We start from the raw sequence: 23,086 nt of genomic DNA on the forward strand, positions 1-23,086 counted from the left end.
ACACCACTCGCTATGAACTACAGTATTTTGTCGAATACATGAAGTAATGCCTGTTATATTGTTGCCTTCGAGGAAGTATGTTATGTCATGGATTATCCTTGAATGGAAAAATACTGGATTAAAAATTTAAAGCAACTTACAAATTTTACGATTTTCTCCATGTCGCCCTTTCGAAGACAAAATGCAAATCGAAACAGCGCCCCCACGTGCTTGGTCCTCTCTCTCTCTCTCTCTCTTTTTTTTTTCAAACTCTGGGACTTCTACGGCACTGATGCATCAGAAATATTGAAAATCGTCCCTCCGGCATTGGACAAAATACATATCAGTTCAATTTGATTGCAGTCATTTTCATTTTCGTTTGACTTTTGGAGTTTCCACAACAGAATATTTTGTTAATTTTACTGTGAAAGTGAATGGGAATGATGTAGGCCTATATTGCTCGAAGGTGCATGAAACTATAGGCCTATGTAAACAAGACTTAAAGAATGTAGTGTGGGGGAATCGTAGAACATGATAACATTCAATCATCACAAACATCGCACTGTACGTCTATATCACAAAGTCTAGGCCTCGGTCGGTCCATCTGTGTCTTTATACTTTGGTGGATCCAGGCAAGGATGCACCCACTTGTCGCGATAGGCAGGTGGCCACTATACACAGGGTCTTTAACAGGGTTTTTCTCTCGGGGATTTTTCAATGGCCGCTATAGACAGGTGGCCGCTAAGGCAGGTTTGACTGTATGATATAGAGATATCGTATGACAGCTCACTTAAGATACGATGTGAACATGAATATCGTGAAGGCCCTATTATGTATCGCTCTGACAGCAAGCATAAAGAGCAGTAATCACTAGCTGGCGATCTTTATGTATGAACGAATTTTCGAGCAGAGGTGTTTAGGCTATTGACACGCCAGAGATTCATGGACTGGAAAATCGCAGTTTCCATTCTATTGTGTTATCAACTTATGAAGTGTCAACTTCCGCTTTGGAATCATCATAGTATATACTTTATATGCTGTCTTCTTCGCACAAAGCTGTGTCCTTCATATAGCATGCACAGTTGTCAAATATCCATGCCCCCCCCATGCTTTTGCTTATAAGTTCCTATGTCACGTTCAATGAAGCTCCTGTGAAAACGAATAATTACTCCGATTAAAGGGTATATGTCATACTACTTACTTGTATGTATCGATATGTATTAATTAGTTATCAACCGGAATATGAGATTCCGCTTTTGTTGTTGTTGTTCAAAGCTATGATATTCCAATGAAGGTTATAATGATCGTTCATATAATGGTTATCAATATTTATACATGTTGATCATCAGAACATACTTCCAAAGTCCATCACTGACCGCCTGGGAATGTGCTGTATATACCCTTGTTATAACATGTTATAACATCGTCGTATAACATACAGTATCAACAGTAGTGCTTCACAAAACATTCTGTAACTAATGGCAGTGATACGACCTATTATAGGCATCGTCTTTGAGTGATATGTTTATTACCATAGTGCTACATTATAACTCCGTGTTGTTACGAAAACACGAGAATAGTATATACTAATGTTCACCGAAAGCGGGGCGTGTGTGTTATTATATGGGTTATGAGTTCATTCCCACGAAAGGCTGAGCATACTCTGCTTGTTGACTCCACAAGTCACATGACTCTCGGCTAATATTGATAATAATTATGATCACCGCGATAAGCGTCTGTCATCGTTTCAGAAGGGTCGTATTAAAACCAATAGCAATAATATAACATTTACCCATATGAGAAAGAACGCGATAAGAATGAAGAATTGTAGTATCAGGTCATAGACCACAATCAGCAAGAGCTTTTATCTATTCGAAAGATCGAAATTAGTAGGCGGCTATGTAGAACTGCATTAGGATATCCATATACAATATCAAAGAGTTAACATGACTGTACTGTCTTCTACACACAATTATCATCAGCGACCAAAGTATATTAGGAGAGTTAAAGTAAATCATTCTGAACCATGATCATAACGTCATACCTGTTTATAAAAGTCCATAATTTGCACAATGTTAGTGTTTACTTAATGATAATTTCACGATCAGTAGGCCTATAACTCTGTTATGGGAACTATACTTTTACCAATATTATGTACCTTGATGGCAAACAAACACAGTATTAAAATTGATGCAGATAAATTTGACTTTGAAATTAAATATTAACACAGGCGCTGTACTGATGTTTGACAATAATTATCTTGAACATGTCTGCGCGTTGAACCTTAAAAGGTGTGTACAGTTCTGGTAGAGGTGAGGATTTAGCTTTTAACGTTTTGCGAGATATTCAGAAACCTCTCTATGAGATGTCAAAGAGCATGCAGTTCTAAGGGGTGTCAAAAGTTTATTCAACAAAAATCGGTTTTGAAATGGCTGAGATATCCAAAAACAAGGTGAAACAAAGAGATCCAAAGTTGTGGCATGTCGTCTTTTATGATTAGCACTTTTTTGGATATCTCAGCCACTTGAAAACCAATTTTCATCAAATAAACGTTGAATCCTTTTTAGAATTACATGCTCTTTCATATTTCATAAGAGGCTTTTCATTATCTCACTTAGGAATGTTCAAAACATGAATCCCCACCTTAACCAGTACTGCCTCCAGTCCCTTTAATATGCTTGTATCTTTTTAAGCGAGATGGAAATATTTTACTGGACAGAACAATTTGAGGGAATAGTTTCCCATCTGCGAAACTTCAATAAAACAAGTCAGATCACAATGTAAAACAATGTTCATAATAATATGGTTACAAAACGATAATATCATCTTCAAAATATGACATTTTACTCAGTGATATTGCTTACCTTGAAAGATGTGGGACAGACAAATACAGTTTAATAAAAACAATGGATGAATTCCAGTAATGATGCTTTCGTTCCCTGTCGATTAACCATGGCACAGTTTGAACTGAACTCGATAATACATGTTTATTTTGTACATTAAACATTACGCTCACAACCTTTAGCTCAATTGAAAATTCAGCAAAGATTTCCCCCCTTTTACCAAACGTTATTGAAACAAAATATTGAGTAACTCTTGGAAAAAAGAAAGAAAACAGATACACTTTGTTGACTTTTGTTGACAAAAAAAAAAAATTGTAAGGGTGTATAATAGTGTTTACTACCATGTCAATATTTGCTGAAACACTTGACGAGATAGACACGTCGCGTGGATTTTAGAATATAATATCTTTATGGCAATTTCTCCGCCAGTGTGGGGACCCCGGAACAGCCATTATAAGCTACGAAGAGATTTTTAAATTCAAACACCACAGACATCGGTGGCCTTTCACCTATCTCTATATCGTTATTCTATTGCATGATTCATTTCATGCAAAACATATCCTTCCTGCTTCAAGGACAGAAATTCACAAAGGCCTCCCTTCGCGACAAAATGCGTGGTGAAAGAAAGAGCGCACACCGTTCGTCTGGTGGTTGTTTCCTCAGCCGGCGGCGCGTGATAGCGTTGGAAAACACACTGTTACTCGATCGTCGGGTTATTTTCACGGCACTTCCGTGTTGAGAGCTCTGTTTACCTGCACACAAGCCAAGCATGTTCACTCGCTCTGTCCACGCACATGAGCGGTCAGGCTGTAAACTGAGTTGGCCAGAGTATGTCCGGGTCCTATCTCTGTAAATCGTTACCTACCGTTCAGTGGCATTCACTTTAGAGCGACGTGCTCAGAGCAAGGGGAACTACCCTTCGATTCTTGGACCCATCAACGGAGCTTTAACACCCTTTGGTATATATTTTGTTTGGGCGTAAAACTTGTCCTGCGAACACAGCGGAAAGGAGAAACATACATCAGAATTTCGTTTGTTCTTGGATAATATATCCCTCTCAAGGGAAATTGTATCATGTGACTCGAAACAAAGAAGAAGAGGAAGAAGAAGATGATGATGATTGCAACCAGTGGATTATCATGAGAAGCGGACAACGTTAACGGCTAAAGGCTTTTGCGTCCCACCCTTCTTGCTTACAGATCACCACGGTATATTGAATAGCCTCGACTCTTCATCGCCAGAACCTTCGAGCTCGCAAAAATCTGGTATCGAATATCGAATGTCTTTTAATTGTCATCACTGTTTGAACCACCTGACTTCACTATGTCTTCAAGTTTCTTCAGCAACAATTGTGACGATCATGAAGTTGTGCACCGAGCAACCCTCTAAGTGGCAAATAAATTACCATAGGAAACTTATTTGGCTAATTTGCACACCGAGCCGAACCGTGTGGACAGTGGTGGACAGAGTCGTTAGATGCGCCTCAGTATGAGCTGCTTTAATAGAGAATTGTTGGACGGTAAAATTCTCATTCTCTCCTAAAATACTCTGGTTTCATGTGTCTCTATTGAAATTAGCAGACGACAAGAAGTTAGCTGCGATAAGAGCATACCCTTTACAGCCAGTGGGTGGTTTGCTGCTTACTATAGCTGACCATGGCTGAAGACAATAACCCTCGCCACTCGAAGGCCATAGGTCTGCGGGTGCTCCCGGGAAACGATGTCTGCTCCGATTGCACTCCCTGCCACTGTCAAAAGTGTGCCATGGAAGGTGAGATGGATTTCAGCATGTTTCTCTCTGACTTTCTAGTTATTCGTGTGAATGTATTTAATAACATAATGTAAAACTTATATTCTCTCTATTCTGTGGGCCTGCGTGGGGTGATAATGAGTCGGTGATATGCGTCGCTAAAACTTTTCTTGTACCCACATGAATATTCATTGAAAGGAAGGTGGTGTTATATGCATCGTATCAGGACAATTACCCCGGTAAATTGATAAGGTTAGAGTAAAGATTAGGGTTAGGGTAGGTTAAGGGTTGGAGTTAGGGTTAGAATTAGGATTCGGGATTAGGATTAGGCTTAGGGTCAGGGGAAGTTTCTGGGGTAATTGTCTAGTGGTAATTGTCCTAGAACCGTTGACATGCCAAAAAGGAGCACTTTTTTGTCCATAAACTCAGAGAAACAAAATCAGTAGATTCATAGAAGAATTGAATTAAAGCAGAAACATTACAAGAAATTTAGGATCATTTGACTTGTATGATGACACACATGACCGACAAGTTTTTCGTTAATACCTCCGTAGATTATAGTCTTCATGTTCTCATGCTTGTTCCTCCGTTTGTGTGAACTCTTCCTTGTGCATATGTTGCTATAGTTCTTTTTAAACTATCTTTTCAAAGCCCTGCTCATGCATGCACACGAACATCCTTCTTAGGAAGTACCATTTCTCCTTTAAAACACAGCGGAAAGACATAATACGTGATACATGATACCAAATAAACGATCGAGCGCGCCAAGTTCACATGACGAAAGAAATTCACACAATATTTTTCCTCAACCGCTTTAGACTGCACACTGAGCATCGAAACAAAAAAAAAAATCGTAATACTATATCTATGAGAAGTTGGTGAAATCGTTTGTGCTCTGTTCCTTTGATTTCAACGAGCCCATTCTATACCATTGTGTGTTTTTAAGGTTGATTTGCTTCGTAGGGGTCTCCCCTACAATTTATGCATGTGTATGTTCATTCAAGCAGAATCTAAAGGACCCGCCCACTCAAATACATGCTGACTTGTGATGATTCCCAAAGCCTGGTCATCACCTATATGGCCAAATGAATATCTATACGTGCCATATATATATATATATATATATATATATATATATATATATGTATATTGCTGTTTTCTTCAGATTACTTGAATTCGCCCACAACAAAGCTTCCTACCAAGATTAAGTCGATTGCATCATTATGTCAATCACTGTCAAATTACTATTAAACTCAGCATGACTAACAAACGACACTGGAATGCACCATCCCTATAAACTATAAAGCACAACTTGCCTGTTTCCATAATTAACCAATGATTAGGATTGACAAACTACATTTCATAATTATGGAAACATGAAGTTATGCTCCGTCTAGGGGAAGGTACATTCCAATGTCTTTAATTAGGCCTAATCTGCTCTTGAGCTAGAAGTGATTGACAGATGATGTCATAAACAGAATCATGGTTTGGAAGATTTTTGTCGTTGTTGCAGTGTGTGAGGTGATTTTTTTTTTCTGAAGAAATAGAGCAGAAATATAGCATTTGTCTTATATAGTTACTTCAAACGCTATATTCAAACGGAGCTTCGTTTCTGTAACTTTTATCGTTGCGCAAAGAAATTTAATGTTTTGTACAGACATAACATATACATAATTCTAAAACCGACCAAATGATTGATTCACGAGGTGAATTACCTGAAAGCAAGAAAAAAAAAACACACCAAAAACATCTTAAACCCAAATGGTTTAAAGAGAAGTTTGCAATGGTTTTCACACACTTATCATAATGTCTGCACCAATTTGACGACCACTTATTCCTGGTTTCGTTTTCGCTTTGGGCCCCACGTTTTGAATGCAAATGGCAAAAAGCACCAAGAGGCGTGGCTCCTTCACCACTTTGTGAAAAGCTACGAAAAGCTCTTATAGCTATATGATATGTGCGGTAGTGTTGCTTGGGTCAAAGCTACCAGTGGCTTCTATTATCATGACTTCTATTCTTTCTGGTGTTGAAAATTATGTCAAAAAATTCAAAATCGATTATAACTTTTAGTTTAATATTTTTTTTTTTCCGGGGGGGGGGGGGGGGGGGGCGTTGGGGTAGCCCGGGTTAGGGTGGTAGAGAAGCACTATGCATATATACGAGTACCTTCTATTTGATACTTACCATGGGCGTTTGAATTGATACACTCATGACATGCCTGAATACTGCCTCCCCCCTTCCTCAAAAATGACAGAAAACGAATTCGCCACGAAAGTCACTCAATCTTTTGACACCGGAACAATCATCTATGGGTGCCACTGTGGTACAGCTAACACTGTGCATGGCTTTATGAGAGTCATTCACCACCTTGAAAACACTGGTATACCCCTCGTCTGGGACCCCCATACTAATTACTGTAATGAGAAATAAGCTTGAGATGATCTGCATGCCCGATTTGCGTTGCTCGGTAACAAATATTGCAACACCTTAAGCAATGCAGAGGTGCTCATGAGAACTTCATTGCCCTTCACAACACAGCAGCAAAAAGAGAACTTTCCCCTCCTCATTATTCTATTTCATAAAAAAAAATCATCACAACATTACACTCAACGTTGTATCCTGCCTCACTCATTAACTTGTCGAGACCATATAGAGAAGTATGATATTCCCAAGGCTAACGACTATTGTGAAACATGAATCTAATAGGCGATCTTTTTCCCCGAGCCCCCCCCCCCCCACAGTATAAAGGACATGTGGAGCATCCGTTCTCAAGATGTAATATATTATTCTCCATCATTAGAAGATTTCGATGAGGACTAATGAGGATCTACACTATTATAAACCACATGTAAAAATTGATTTTTTTAAATTATTTTTACTTGTAATCTGATAGTTTAATTTTTGTATCGTATCTGCACGTTCATCGTGCGCACAGCATTTACGTCAAACAATCGACTGTTATTTCTTTACGATTATAGCATTCAATAAAAATACAACCGAGGCATGGAAGAGAATAATTCCTAACTACTTTCTAAATGTTTGCTTCGAAATGTCATCACTTCTAAAAATTTAATTGTAAAACTACATTCATACCACAGACATTTCTCCGTACAATATTTTCTTCTTATTAGTTTTTAGGACATTGTCCTGGTCAGTGTTGTATCGTCACTATAGAACGGAAAAATTTCTTTCAAGAACATGAAGCTATGACTATACGGGAAGAAACATGAACGTGATAGATGCTAATACAAGGTCTAAAAAAATAGCCTCCGACTTCTATGAAATTCGATCTGATGGCCTCTGTAAGGCGTGTCAATATTAGTCTTACTGTTATGTTCTTTATTTGATATGTACAAGAAAACCGAAACTGAATTTAATTGACTTGAGATATACTAGTACTGAATTGAATTAAATTGAATAATACACGTTGTATTGTTATGTGTGAGAAATGGCGGTAACTTTCTCCCGCTCAATGTGTGGATGAAATAATATTATGTAAATTACAGTGTTAACCATAAGCGTGTCATTGAAAGCTACATTTTGTTTAATTACTCTCTGAAAAAAATCGAGTGAAAATTTTCACTCTAAAAAGAGTGAATACAAAAAAGAGTGAATTTCGAGTGAAATTGGAGTGAATTTTGAGTGAAAATGCTCATTTTCACTCATTTTGGAGTGACGTCAGGGATCACTCGAAGATTTTGGAGTGATCCTGACGTCACTCCAAAACGAGTGAAAATGAACATTTTTTGGAGTGATCCCTGACGTCACTCCAAAATGAGTGAAAATGAACATTTTCACTCAAAATTCACTCCAATTTCACTCGAAATTCACTCTTTTTTGTATTCACTCTTTTTAGAGTAAACATTTTCACTCGATTTTTTTTAGAGAGTACAGTCATGGTTGCACATAAACAAGCGATTTTAATATTGTTTAAACTGTCGTAAAACCGTCATCGTTATCAAGATCGAGAGCGTCGATGATGGTTCGGAGTGTGCGTTATTTTGCAAAAAAAAAAAAACCAAAAAAAAAACGAAGTGCAATGAAAGGGGAAAACGTACTGTAGTGCTTCAGATTGGTCTTGGCATTTTAATCTAGACCAGGGAGGTGTCACCTCCCTGTCTAGACTGAGGGCTCGCATTTTTGCCTTGACCTCTCCAGTAAACTCCTTCGTTTTCTTCTTTCTCTTCATAATCCTTACATTTTATATATTGTATTCTGAATGTATATTCTTTCGGAAGTAATCGTCATCCTAACGTTGGTCATCATGTTTATCAATTTGATTAGAATCATTAACATCATCAAAATCATACAAAAAATAGCATCAATGATAAACATACTATAATGATAATAATAATAATTATAAGAAGTAGTAGGAATGAGATCAAAAGTGTCCACTAGGGGAGTGTACATAGATTAAGGGTACTGTTTACTATTGGGAGCAGTGATTTTAGAAATGTTCGAGATATCACATTTGATTCATGTGTAGGTCAGCTGTATCACAAATTATCCTATACCATGTAAAAATTTAACAATAGAGCCTGAAATAAAAAGAGATATCACAATTTTTCTAACTATAAACCATAACTGTAGACGGTTTAGTGTATAAACATTGTTATTATGACACTGTTGTTCACATTTTGTATTTTTAACAATACTTAACATTGATTATACTGATTCAAATTTTCACATTGGTTGTTTCTATCCCTAGCTCACATTTTAGAACTATTTTGAAGTACTAAATTTGGGTTTTTGTTTCATCTGCAAATGGTAAATGAGACCTCTCAGCAAGTTTCCACTGGGCACAACACCTTTAAGCCCTCCCTATAAAGGACTGTACAGGCTAGGAGGATGAATTGCGTTGCCTATAGTAAAAGTGCAGAACCACCGCTGCCAGGGGATTTGAACCAGTGGCCTCATGTTTGAGAGGCCTTGGTCTTAATTACCAAGCCATAGCGGCTAAAAATGTCAAGTTTTCCAAAATAATATTTGATTTGATTTGACAAAAAAGTGAAATTTGTAAGATCGCAACTGCTGATCTACAATATTCATTTATATTTTTGCTTTCATTTAATACAATATGGCTTTTTTTTTTGCTATTTGTATTCCATATTGATAATAATAATGACAAATAATGATGATGATAATAATAATGATAATAATTATAAAGGATATTAATATTGCGGATCTTCTATTATATTACTCTACTGTATCCGCATTGCAAAGTATTTGTTATGACACACATAATTGAAACCTAAGTAGCATTTTTTTTCAGAAGATGAGTTTTTAACCTATTGTAATGAACTCACTAGTATAAGTTCACATTTTGAATATGATTCCATTCCTACCTTTCCATCACATTTCTAGGCCAGGACTCTCCCGTGTGGGCATCCGAAGAATGGGGGATCCTCGTCTGTGAGGCCTGTAAGATACTTCACGAGGCTGTCACCAAAATCCAGTTCAAGTCTATATGCAACCCGTCAGCCTGGACGGACGAGAGCTGGGCGGTACGTCGATCTACTGGCTCAAATTTAATGAGCTGAAACCTTCCATGGAATTGGAATTAAAATATCATTACTCCAAGATAACACAACGAAGGAGAAAATGAGTTTGAATGTAATAGGAATGATGATAATGTTCCTTGTGACAACCCCGCAACGTAAAACACGTCATGCAAGAGAAAATGCAACAATTAAGGCCTACTACAGTCTGTATCAAAAAAGATTCCTTTAATTTGTAAAACATAAATTTCCGTAGGAAATGTAATTTCATAGAATTCTCCATATTTTTATATGTTTATGGTATTCTTGAAAAAAACAATTAGTTACAGAAATGAATTGAAATTAAGATTAGAATTGAATAGCGCAACTAGAACAAAGTCATTCTTAATTGATATGATTGTTTGTGTGATAAGATATTTGACACCAAACCATCAAGTTATTTCTCAGAATTGACTCTAATTCTTTGGTTTCAATTCAGCATCCTTCATACCGAACCTGACCCCTACTAATTTGAATACTGAGAATAATTCTTATACCACGTGAAACGAAGGAGAAAAACGGGAAAAGGAAATTTGCTTTACTTATGCGTTATTAGATGTATACTTTTTACTGTTAAAGAATCTATACTGTAATCAGTAAAGCCCACCACGCTTATAACCTCACGGGGAAATGGGACCTTTTTGCCTTTTTTGTTGCTCTTTAAGCATATTCTGAAAATCTATCAGTATATTCAATACGTATAGTTCTTGATATTTCCATAAGATATTCAGGATATGTATTCGAGGATATCCTATGCCAGGAAATTAGCACGAGGTCACCCAGCAGATAATAATTCAAAGTAGGCCTATATCATTCGGGTCCACACGAAGAACGTGAATGATATCGCGGAGTAGAATGATAGCATTTCCTGCAGAGAACAGAGTTCTAGCGATGAAATGTCCTGGAGTTGCCATACACGAAACAAGTCAGGTTTATGTAGTTTCTTAGACTCATCAGGGACGGATCCAGGAATTCTCCGTAGGAGAGGCGTCTTTGCAAAATTAAAGGGGGGGGGGGGTGGGGTGCACCCCATTTTTTCTTTTCATTTTCTTTTGTTTTAACCAAAAATGAAGAGCTGTACCCCCCCCCTAGATCCGCCACTGTATAGTACGGTGGTACCCGCCTCATCCCCATAAGTTTCTCCCTATGTTGTATGTGTGGGATTGAGTAGCTCGTTACACCTGTATCTCGGCCTTACACGTGAAATTGATGAGCGAATAGTAAGTTTTATAGTTATACGGTGCATGTGTAGCATTGCATGGAACGCAAGGAGATGGCAATATTCAACCTCTCTCTTCTCTTCTACCCATCCCTCATTACGTCACACCATACCAACAAAATTACTGAAAAGAACATGTTGTATGAACAGGGGCGGATCCAGGAATTCCGTTAACAGGGGGCGCCTTTACAAAATTACAGGGGGCGCACGCACCCCTCCCCCATTTTTTCTTTTTATTTCTTTTGTTTCAACAAAAAATAAGGGGTAGGGGCTGCGGGCCCGATGCGGTCCTCCCTGGATCCGCCACTGTTGTCGTCTTTAACACCAGAGTGCTGAACACTACTACAGTGCTTCAATACCGATTGAGGGTCCCCAGTGTGCTTTCATCCGTGGTTATATGTTCGTCGGAAATAACAAAGGACAAAACCCCATTAAATAGTTGATGGGGGGGGGGGGGGGGGCTGGGTCGATAGCCGAAGTTGTGTTGTTGGGAGTGAAAAGGGATTTCCCCCTCTGGAAGAGTAAGAATAGAGGTAATCAAACTGATCTGATTTCTTTTAAAGGCGCTTGTATAATGGTATATACCGAACAAGGAGACATGTCCATCAACCAAATGCGACACCTTCACGCTTAATTTATTCTGGTTAAAGTGGGACAGACAAAACAGGAATGTGGAATCATGACGTAAAGGAATCATGTTGAGCAAAAACATTTTTTTTTTCCTGATTCTTTTTTTTTCTGCGTTTTGAGTATTCTCCTACAGTACTTTTTTTTGGCAGCTTCCGTGTACCATGCACCTCATCTTTATGAAATTCGAGAATTCAGATCGAGAATTCGAACAGAGAACAATGCTATGTTTGAGTCACATGTGACTCTATGTAGACCAATCAGTAAACATGATTTCATTGATAAGAGGTATAAACTATGATGTAATAAAATCCAGTAAAAGCTTAAGTCAAGAGAACCGAGCAGTTGGCGGAGACGTTTAATGATTGTGCAATATGCCATGTACAGTATAAAATGTATTATGTTCTTAAACTTTGATATCTTAATTGGATATCATGATAGTGTGAAATCTGTTTATACGTATATTCTTTACATTATCAAACAAAATTATCAAAATCAAAGAAAAACAAAGTGGTCTTGATAAAAGATGGGACCTACCTTTTATTAGAACCTCTTTGTTTTTCTTGTTTATCTCAGCCATCTCAAAACTGATTTTCATCAAATAAGCTTTCATTTCCTCTTTGAATTGTATGCCCCTTCATATTTCATATAAGTGGTTTCTAATTATCTTGCAAAAAAATAAATCTTGAATCCCCATCTCAACCAAAACTATACCATCCCTTTAAAAGACAGTGCACGATACTGGGTTTGTCTTCTGTTTAAATGGTAGTACCCAGGGAGGTCACCTCCCTGGTAGTACACATATCTAATGTGCTTGGATGAGCATACCTTTTTTTTTTCGGATTTCTTGCAGTTTCATTTACTGTCAATTTTTGCCGCTGTTAGCTTCTACGCTTGTTTGTGTCAGAGTGAGCTCTTATTAATCCGATCGAAAGCACAACATATACCATATACACACTCATTCCGAAAAGGGGGGAGTCCCGAGATCTGTTAACGTGTTATGGCCTTACCATCAAATTTTTGTCATTTGCCAGCCTGTTTCAATTACAGTATAAAATTTAAAAATGTGCCTCACACGGACTGAGCTGTGTCAGAAATCACCAATATAGACCACCGGTTATAATACACATTCTATTTACACGTCATGTTTGGACTCTTCAATTTGTTCCGTGCAGAGTAAAGAGTGATGCTAATAAGATTGCCATTGGTTTTTACTTCATTGCCCACGTAAATGATTTACATACCAAAGTCAAGAATTTTGGATGGGCGATATACCCTACACGATATTTACACTCTGTGAAGATTCACATTCTTCGAGTTCAGAGTGGTATTTTCATTCGCTGTTCCACAGTGCTCTAATGTTGTCGTTATTTTTTGCTAGGTACATATTTTACTGTTCTTTCTGTCTTTTCCCTTTTGCTTTATCTTGTGCAGAAAATGGAAAATACTTGCAACAACGTTGCAAACGAGAAATACGAGGAGAAAGTGCCGCCAGGATACCAAAAGCCTACCAGATGCTTTCACAAGTGAGTGGGCATGAATCCGTTCCACCAAGGAGCTTGAAACACATTGAATCTCCTTGGTTCCACCTTGGTGGACCTTTGTTCACCACGCGTGGAAGAGAAGAAGAATGGACAAATGATGATGATGACGATGATGATGATGATGATGATGATGATGATGACGTTGATCATTCACTGGTAAAAATATGCAGTAATAGGTATAGTTGCTTGAGTCTTGACAAAAAAGTGCTATATCTTTAAAAGATGTACAAACCAACGAACAAGTTTTGAGGCGATATGATCGCCTCATCGAAAGTGCATGCGTGATTTTCACCGACATTTACCTTTTCTTGAAAACACGAGAAATGTACATTCTATAATTTTCTAAATTCCTGTCTAATTATAGCGAAATTTTCTCTGTTTTTCCTTTTTTTTTAAACTCTTGTTTTTTATGAAGTAAACTTAAACATGGAGTGGGATGTTCTTTCAATGCTCAATATCTACACCGGAGATTAATATTCTGCCCGGCATCTGTCAGTCTCAGAGCCGCTCATCTCCTTCAGTATATATTGTACCTCTTGACTCTAACCGGACTGAACTATACGCTTCTCTTACGTAACCTGAACCCCGTGACTTTGATAAGTGTTTGGACACCTGGTATCATTGCAGTGTGAATCAAGGATGAGTCATTTTTTAAATCCCATTTCGTCCATCCCATTGATTTTAGAGGCTCTTCCATAAAGTAGTTTTGTCTTGAATCCTTTGATATTTTCAGTGGTTCTTGCGACAATCGCGATTTGGATACTATATAAGCTCACCTTCAACCTGTTACTATAAATATGTTGATCGCGGGGAGCCTCCGATATGCGGAGAAACCACGGAAGTTGTTAGGTCATTTGATATCAGATGATTTGTGACACAAAATCAGTTGATAGGTCAAGATGACCACTGGGTGATTCACATTTGAAATGTATCCCAGAAGATATCTGAATATAAAGGGTAACGTTCATCAACTGAAGCTGAACTGACTTAAATGATTCTATACCATGGTGCCTTTTTTTAGAGGAGAAGGGGCGAGGCGGCCACTTATTGTTGAAGGAAGTATAATGCCAGTATATTCTTCATGCGACTTTTGATTCATGACCTTTAGAATTGAAGCGTATATTCTTGTGTGTTCGTCAGTACGTCATACAATCTCTAGACATGAAAATAGCCTTTGTACAGAACCCTGGGTAAGCATTTTCAAAATACGTCAGCGATGCAGACATACCTGTTGATCTTTGACGTTTTTATTGTGTTGCACTTTTTTATTATCTACTAAAAGGCAACCTTTGGTTCACATCATATTTGTACGGATGCCACGAACGCAAATGAGTGCTTCATGGTGCAATGAATAAAATGAAACATTGCATCCACGAGAGGTTAAAGTCCTCATGGATCGAGAGAGATTCTCTGGGGGTAATATGTTCAATCATCCCCAAGACAAGCTTGCCGTTTTGTGAATTCTGTTCTGAACTGTTGGTAAAACGAAACCCCATACATAATTGATGGTTGATCGTTTGAATAGGCAAATTTGAAATGAAATCACAAAACTTCCACGCCACAAAGTGTACTATACGATTATAGATATTCCAAGATGTTATAGGATTTTCTCCGATCATTACCGTAAATTAATATTCAGACTTTTCTATCCGAGGATTTTTTTGACATCTATAACCTTTACTTGTATGCATGGTTTATACGATGCCTTCTTTCATTACGATCATAAAAGCAGAATGAAGTTCTCGGTTCTTTGATGACGATTTCTCCATGCTGTTTATACTTGCATTGTAATCATACCGTATCAGATAACCAACATGATTAATATGTAAGGCAGGTAATGTTAACGTCATCTAAGTTTGCCTGACATAGCAATCCTCTGTCAGACGGGTAATAATCGTTGGTACTATCATTACGACGTGATCTAGATAAATTTACCCGAGATTCACTTAGTGGTTCAGAATCAGCTCAGGAATCGCTGTAACAAAATAAAAAGGAAACCAACATTCCAAACTAATTGTTGAGGTAGTATAATACCACTGCTGTCAGATCAGCAGAGATTACCGTGTAGATGAACAATAACCCAAGTTAGATTGTTCCTAGTCACAGTCATCAACTGACGATATGACAGGTCATTTTGACCACGCCCCCTTGTAAGTCCCTCTAAAGTGATATCATGGTCAAAAGATGGCCGAATTGAGTGCAGATCGAAAGAAAAAAACAAAACAAAACAGAAGACAGCATTGAACAATACTCCATGAAACAATTTTCTCAAATCTGGGTTTTGCCAGCAGGTTGTTGTTATTGGGTTTTTTTCCAGTAAATAGTATATGTGGACGAGATGCAAGATATAATATAATGAAAGGATAATCTTCCTTAGATTATCCGATTATCCACCAGTATGCAATGATTAGCATCACAAACCACATACCACTACGGTACTTACCGTGTGCATTTTCCTCTACTAATATCGCCACAGTGTAGCCTGTATAGGAAATCGGTTAATTGGTTATAGCAGGACTGCCTCCATCGAGACGTCATAATATGCACAATCATATTGGATAGGCAGAAAAAAGACAGTTCACGCAGCAGTCAGAATAGAGGTATGAGTGAGAGATATCGAGGGAAAAAGAAGAGAGGAAAAGGGAGAGAGAGAGAGGGTGAGTGGATGAAGTCGGAAACAGACTATTTTTATATTAATATCTAGTTTTTTCAAACCATTTTAAAAAGCAATGTATTTCAATACTTATTTGAAATAATGCCTCAATATGTGAATGCTGATACTATAATGATATGATACGGTTTCCTATAATTACACAGGGCGGCCTTGTCCGTGTTAACACTCGTTTCCATAAGGCCCTGCTTTCATTATTACCATCCCTCTAACACACAACCCATATCCGCGTTCTACGATGAGCGTCATTTTGGGTAAAATAATTCGTCCAACGTGTCCAAGGGTGTAGGTGACCGGGCAGCGACCGGGCAGGCATGGCTGGAACCGGTGACTACATGTTTTAGAGCCCAATCCGCTGTACCACTATGCCATTCAAACTGCACTTTAGTAAAGCACGAGGTTCTGGCGTATGTGATCTCTTCAATCTTTTCGAATTCGCACCTGATGTTTGACACGTTGTTATGCACCCTCCTCACGCCTTCACGCCCTCACACGATGAGCAACTTCCCTTCACTACAAGATAGCCAGGTTGATAGCAGCGATGACATCCTGTGTGGAGGCTGGTGACCTTCTCCTTGCGCTCGAACCAGGGCATAATGGACTGCTTGGAGGGGGAAAAAGAAGGAAAAAGGAAGGGGGAAAGAGGGGAAGAAGGGGGAAGGGAGGGGGGAGAAAAAAAACCACGGATTTCTACAAAATATACTGAAAAATACTTGGTTTTCTGTATATAATCATTCAATTTTGGGACCTTTGACCTTTATAATAGTCAGGTCAACTTGATACTTACAAATACTGACTAGACTTGCACCCTAGAGTGAGAAAAATGGCAACATATTTCAGGATCCTACTTCAAAGCTTTTAAATCTTAACCTTATTTTACTGCATCTTCCACGCAAAAAACAAGTTTTTGTAGATAACAGATGAACATCCACTCACACGTAACTCATGACAATTCAGACAAACACCAAGCCATGTATCGTCCTCGCCCACATAAATATTACACTCTGTCATTAAAATGTTTTTTAAGTGTATTAGTTCTAGAGTTTTACTTCTGACCTTTTACATTGTTCAATTTAACCAAGTACTTGACAGGCATATATCTTTAGCAGATGTACCCCTGTTTGAGTTTTGCGGACATAGCTCGAAGTTGTGGAAATTCGTTATTGAGAGCAAACAATATATAACACTAAATCGGAGAAAGTTCATAGACCATCTGACCTTTGACCTAGTTCCTAGAATATTTACCAATATTCAAACTTGAGCAGAATCTTCAGGTGATATGCATGTGGTGTTAATGTGTGGCTATCGTAGCTCTCAATGTGGAAAGTTATTGAGTGTACACCACAATGTGTCCTTATATTGTTTCAAGTGCTTATTAAGTAAGTTCACCGACCATTAATTCCATTAATTTGACCTCTGAATTTGTTGGACTTCACTCATATACAACTTGATTGGCAGTTTTTATTTATTTAGCCTACCTAATTTGTGAGTTTGGTGGTCATTGCTCAAATCTGAAAAAAAAATATTGATGAGTACACCTCAATAATAACAATAATGATAATAATAATGATAATAATAATAATTAGACAAATCTGTATAGCGCAGCTACTATGTAAATATACTCTACTGTGCTGTGATGTAACAGAGCTCCTGACATTGTTACTGATTAGACACACACACACAAAAATAAATAACAAATTAATCAAATGCTTCTGAAAAAGGTAAGTCTTCAACAAAGATTTGAAGACAGCAAGTGATGGGGCCTTCCTCATTTTCTCAGGTAATTTATTCCAAAGTTATGGAGCAGCACAGCTAAAGGTACAATACCCAAAAGTTACTTTTGTTTTACATGAGATTGCTTTAGAAGCAACTTAAAACTCTTGTGTACTTCGTAAATTATGTGAATATGAATATGATTTTATTAATATTAATTCTGATAGACAACCAGGTGCTTGACCATGCAGTACTTTACATATAACAAAATCTTAAATGCAATTATCTGCCTTACTGGCAACCAATGTAACTTCAATACTGTGAGTACCTTGCCTATGAGGAAAAATTTTTCAACCATCTGACATTTGAACTTGTTCGACTTTGACAACCACATTTTGAACTTGATTGGTATCTTTAGGTCATGCACCTGTGATGAGTTTGGTAGTCAAAGCTAAGCCTAAGATCTGTAGAAAGTTACAGAATATACATCAATATTATGAGTATAGTGCTTATCAGGGCTACTTCACTGACACATTCACTTTGACCTTTGACCTAGTTAGACATCACTCATATTTGAACTTGACTGGCATGTTTAAGTATGTAGCTGTTGTGTGAGGATTTATGGTAATAGCTCAAAGTTGTGGAAAATTGGAGGAAGATTGGGTGGTATAAGACTTAAAGGTGCAACACTTCTTTCTAGAAAAGGTCTTATCCGGGCTGGGAAGGCCCTTTTCAGGGCCAAACATATAATCTTGAAAATATAATATGCGGTGCACCTTCAAGCCTTCTACGATCCAATGTTTTACCGCCGCAAAAACCTTCAAAGATTTCATGGAAAGAGTACATCAAATTGTTGATGTCACCATTGACAGAAAAGTGATGTCTATGCCTCGTTTTTGATATATGGGAGAGACCAAAACTTTACAATCAACATAATTATACACATGAACTTACTCGTAAAATACATAAAATGAAAATGAAAGAGAGGAAAACAAATTCATACCTTCATTTAACATGATCTGAACCAAAAGGTTCATATTCTCTTTATTCAAAACTACGATCTTCATTAAAATGAATTTGGCAAGATTCATCAAGATGTTACATGGCATTTTGCACACAGACAATGAATACCTGGAGTGTTTTCAGATGCAACTGTCAAGTACACCATGTTTTCACTACATATGCTGTCACAGAAAGTCACTTATTTCCTGCGGCAAATATCACATACATATTTAAGTGGAAGTGTTTCCTAAATGAGCTGGGCAAGTATGTAATGCCTCTATCAATTAACATAATAAGTCACCAAAATCATTCAACATAATATTATACATTGTTATTTGGTACACTGGCAATACAGCTGTAGGGGCCTATATGCTGGACATATTTCCCAGAGGCAACTGGCAAGTATGCAACCACAAGTACAAAGTATTGGTAGCCTAAACAATTTCATGATATAATCATAAAACATTCTGGAAACTGACACATATATGTCTTAACAGTGTTCATAATAAGGTCATAATGTTCATAAAAGGTCCCTTATTTCACTGAGCACATGAAATAATGCAACGAGACAAACCAGAACTAGGCCAGGGGAGCAGCCCACCCCCCTCCCCCTTCTTAACATTCTGACATTTATGTTATATATATATATATATGTCTTAATAATGTTCATAATAAGTTCATAATGTTCATAAAAGGTCCCTTACTTTACTGAGCAGATGAAATAATGCCACGAGATGAACCAAATCTATAGGCCAGGGGATGAGCCCCCCCCCCCCCTTAACATTCCTCTACCAATAAACATAATAAGTCATCAGAATCATTCAACATAATATACATTGTTATTTGGTAGGCCTACACTGGCAATACAGCTGTATATGCTATATATATTTCCTGAGGCAACTGACAAGTATGCAACTACAGGTACAAAGTATTGGTAGCCTAAACAATTTTATGATATAATCATAAAACATTCTGGAAACTGACACATATATGTCTTTATAAAGGGGATGGCTAGTAACTGATCAGTGGGAATGCTGGGGATAATTGTTTCAATCCTTGTGGGATTCATTTAAGAGTACATTATATAGATCTATTGTGTGAAAATCATTTGCTCCAGAATGGTCTCATATTCAAGTAATGTTTCCAGGTTAGCATGACTGTGCAGTGACGGGGTGATCATTAACGATCACCCCGTCACTGCACAGTCATGCTAACCTGGAAACACTGAACTGCACATTACTTGAATATGAGACCATTCTGAAGCAAATAATTTTCACACATATATGAAATACTCTAAATTGAATCCCACCACGATTGGAACAATCATCCCCCAGCATTCTCACTGATTCCCACTGATCAGTTACTAGCCACCCCCTTTAAAAAGTTTCATAATAAGTTCATAATGAGACATTTGAACATTTTCTCTTGACCTTTGACCCCATGGCAAAAATCTTTCTCTACGAATCATTGGGCAGTGAGTTATGTGTATTCTTGTGCCTAGACTTGTTATTCATCTCCAGGGAATGGAGAAAAAAGAGTAATCAAATAAAATGGAATTTTAGCCTCTGAACCTGACCTTTCACCCTTGACCTTTCACTCAATGTCGCCCAAATCCCAAAGAATAACTGTCAGGCAGTACATGCATATCCACTAAATATCATGATGATACCATGAGCCATTTCTGAGATATGGGAAAAATAGAATTTTAGCATTTTCATTTGACCTTTGACCTCTGATCCCATAGCCCAGAATTTTACCAGAGCAACTTTATCAGGTAATATGTATACAGACAAATTTTTAACAATTGACCATGGCCATTGACCTTGAACATGTGCAACCAAAAGTTGAGAGGCACAACTCCCTTCTCTCATACTCACCGTTTATGCCAAGTTTCATTTGGATACCTAAAATGGTTCTTAAAGGGAATCAAGAGAATTGTGGACTGAGTAAATTGAGTATTCCCTTGTTTTCTGAAAGCAGTTAGTCATGTGCTCTTTCATTATGCTAGAAAAGTGAATTTTGGTGGAATTTCTTTAATATTTGTTAAATTGTTGTCTACACATACGTTATAACCTCTAGCCTCCTTATCCAGCGGTTCCAACACCAAAACTTTAAAAATTCAAAACTTTTCCATCGCTTGTCCAATTTTCCTCAAACTTTCACTGATGTGTTCTACTAATGTTGCTGCTATCACTCAATCCACATTGCTCTTTGGGTTGGGTTCCCTTTAAGTTTAATGCTGTCCACAAAACTGATTACTGACTGATGGAAGGAGGGATGGACAACCCCAAAACAATGTCTCTGGTTACAATTTGTGGTGGAGGCATCATAAAAAAATGATTTTTTTCATCAACCAAATTTACCAAAAATATGCCTTTTTGTGCAGTTTTTTAAAGTGTTTTTTTTTTCCTTTAAAAAACAAAAACACCCAACTTTACAGTTTTGTATACTGAATTGCAAGGGGGGGGGGGGCTGGGAGAGCTCTGCTCTCTTGAAGTCATCTGCAAATATACATTACAGAAAAATAACCCAACCAAATTAAAGTGTTAAGGGATATATCAGTCCTTACATTCTGAGTGAAATTATGTGACCTTTTTCATACACTAGACCATGTACAGTGCTTTCGAGTTGGCATGATGTTGTCCTGATGGAAAAACCCACGACTTTGCTGGTAATGAATATTATTGCTTGAAATTATCAAAAAAAGTTTAGTACCTTTAAAGATATCAAGAGCCATTGTCAACTTTCTCAAGGTTTCATCTTCCCAGGTTAATCATATTAATCATGAAAGATTACTGCTAGTTCATGCAAGTGTGCTAAAACAAGTTTGAACAGACAACCCCAAATCTTTTATGATGAGGGTATCATGACAACATGTCACTGTCATATAAGATATAAATGCAAATATTCTGTGATACACAACTCACATTTAACCCTTCCTAATCCAAGTGTGGGGTTGGAGCTTATTTGTCCCCCTCCTCAGATCTTGACCTCCAATCGCCCGACCATGGGGAAAATGGGGGAGAGGGTTGTTTGGGCTCCTCCTTAAGATCTTGGCCATCCATCAAACTATCGCGGCGAAAATTGCCAGGCATGTTCCCTATCGCATAATCTCCAAGAATAAAGAGGCATTTTTTCCAAAAACATGGTTGTTTTCTCTAAATTATGTTCATTATGCTAGTTACATACAATAATTTTTTCTTTTGTGTGTGTGTGTGTGCGTATCAGATTTTAAGCTCTAAACTTTTGAATGAATTCTAAATGGGCAATTTTTTATCTTAACTTTTTATATAGTACTAAGAAATATAAATTTGAAAAACTGCGGTGTCAAAATAAATCTTCAGCAGGCGGTACAGATTCTTCAGTAGGGGGCACAGATTCTTCATCAGTGGGTACAGATTCTTCCGCAGGGGGCTGGGATACTGTGGCAGGGGGCTGTGTCTTTCCTGCATGACAAAACAAACAATGCAGAATATTTTCACAGACACATATTTCAATATCTCATGTGTATCACGCACAGCTGACAAGTATAAAAAAAATACAATCTATTTTGTTCACTCTTCTAAGACTTATTCATACAAAGCCATGTCTGGGAAATCATTGCTTATCAACATTACAATTCAGCATCATTGCAATTGATTTACATATTGCTCCACACTGATTTCAATAAGCACTGAACTAATCAGTGTCTTTTAGTAGTAGCCATGACAAAAAGACATTATGGGCATATGTACTCAAGCAGGATTTGAATCTATGACCTTCTGATCTTCGGACAGGCGTCATCTCCACTAGACCACCAAGTGGTGGTTCTGATCCTTATGGCATGCAGCGGATACTGCTCAATTATTCAAATTAATGAAATTCTTCCGTCGAGATGCTTCCATTGCAACTGACAGACAAATGGCCCTACACCGACGTAAATAAGCACTAGGTCTGAACTGATCAGCGTTTTGCCAGCAGCCATAATAATAGAAATCATGGGCATAATGTACTCAAGCAGGATTTGAACCAACGGCCTCCTGATTTTCTGACAGGCATCATCTCCACTAGACTACAGAGCTTACGCAAGACAGCAAGTGGTGGTCCTAATCCTTATAGCATGCAGCGGGTACTGCATAATTATTCACATAAAAAAAATTCGACAAAGGAAGTTCATGAATTTGAATACAGCATCACTCAAAGAATCTGGTCAACACTAATTC

The 23,086-nt window shown here is 37.7% G+C and overlaps 1 pseudogene; it reads left to right on the top strand.

The window, feature by feature from the left end:
- Window positions 1–4,143: 4,143 nt before the first annotated feature.
- Window positions 4,144–23,086, top strand: part of LOC139725477 (uncharacterized) — a 72,694-nt pseudogene continuing 53,751 nt past the window's right edge.

This window comes from Diadema antillarum, unplaced genomic scaffold, assembly GCF_040938485.1.
Source record: "Diadema antillarum isolate AM-2024a unplaced genomic scaffold, OU_Dant_1.0 seq00000043_RagTag, whole genome shotgun sequence".
NCBI lineage: Eukaryota > Metazoa > Echinodermata > Echinoidea > Diadematoida > Diadematidae > Diadema > Diadema antillarum.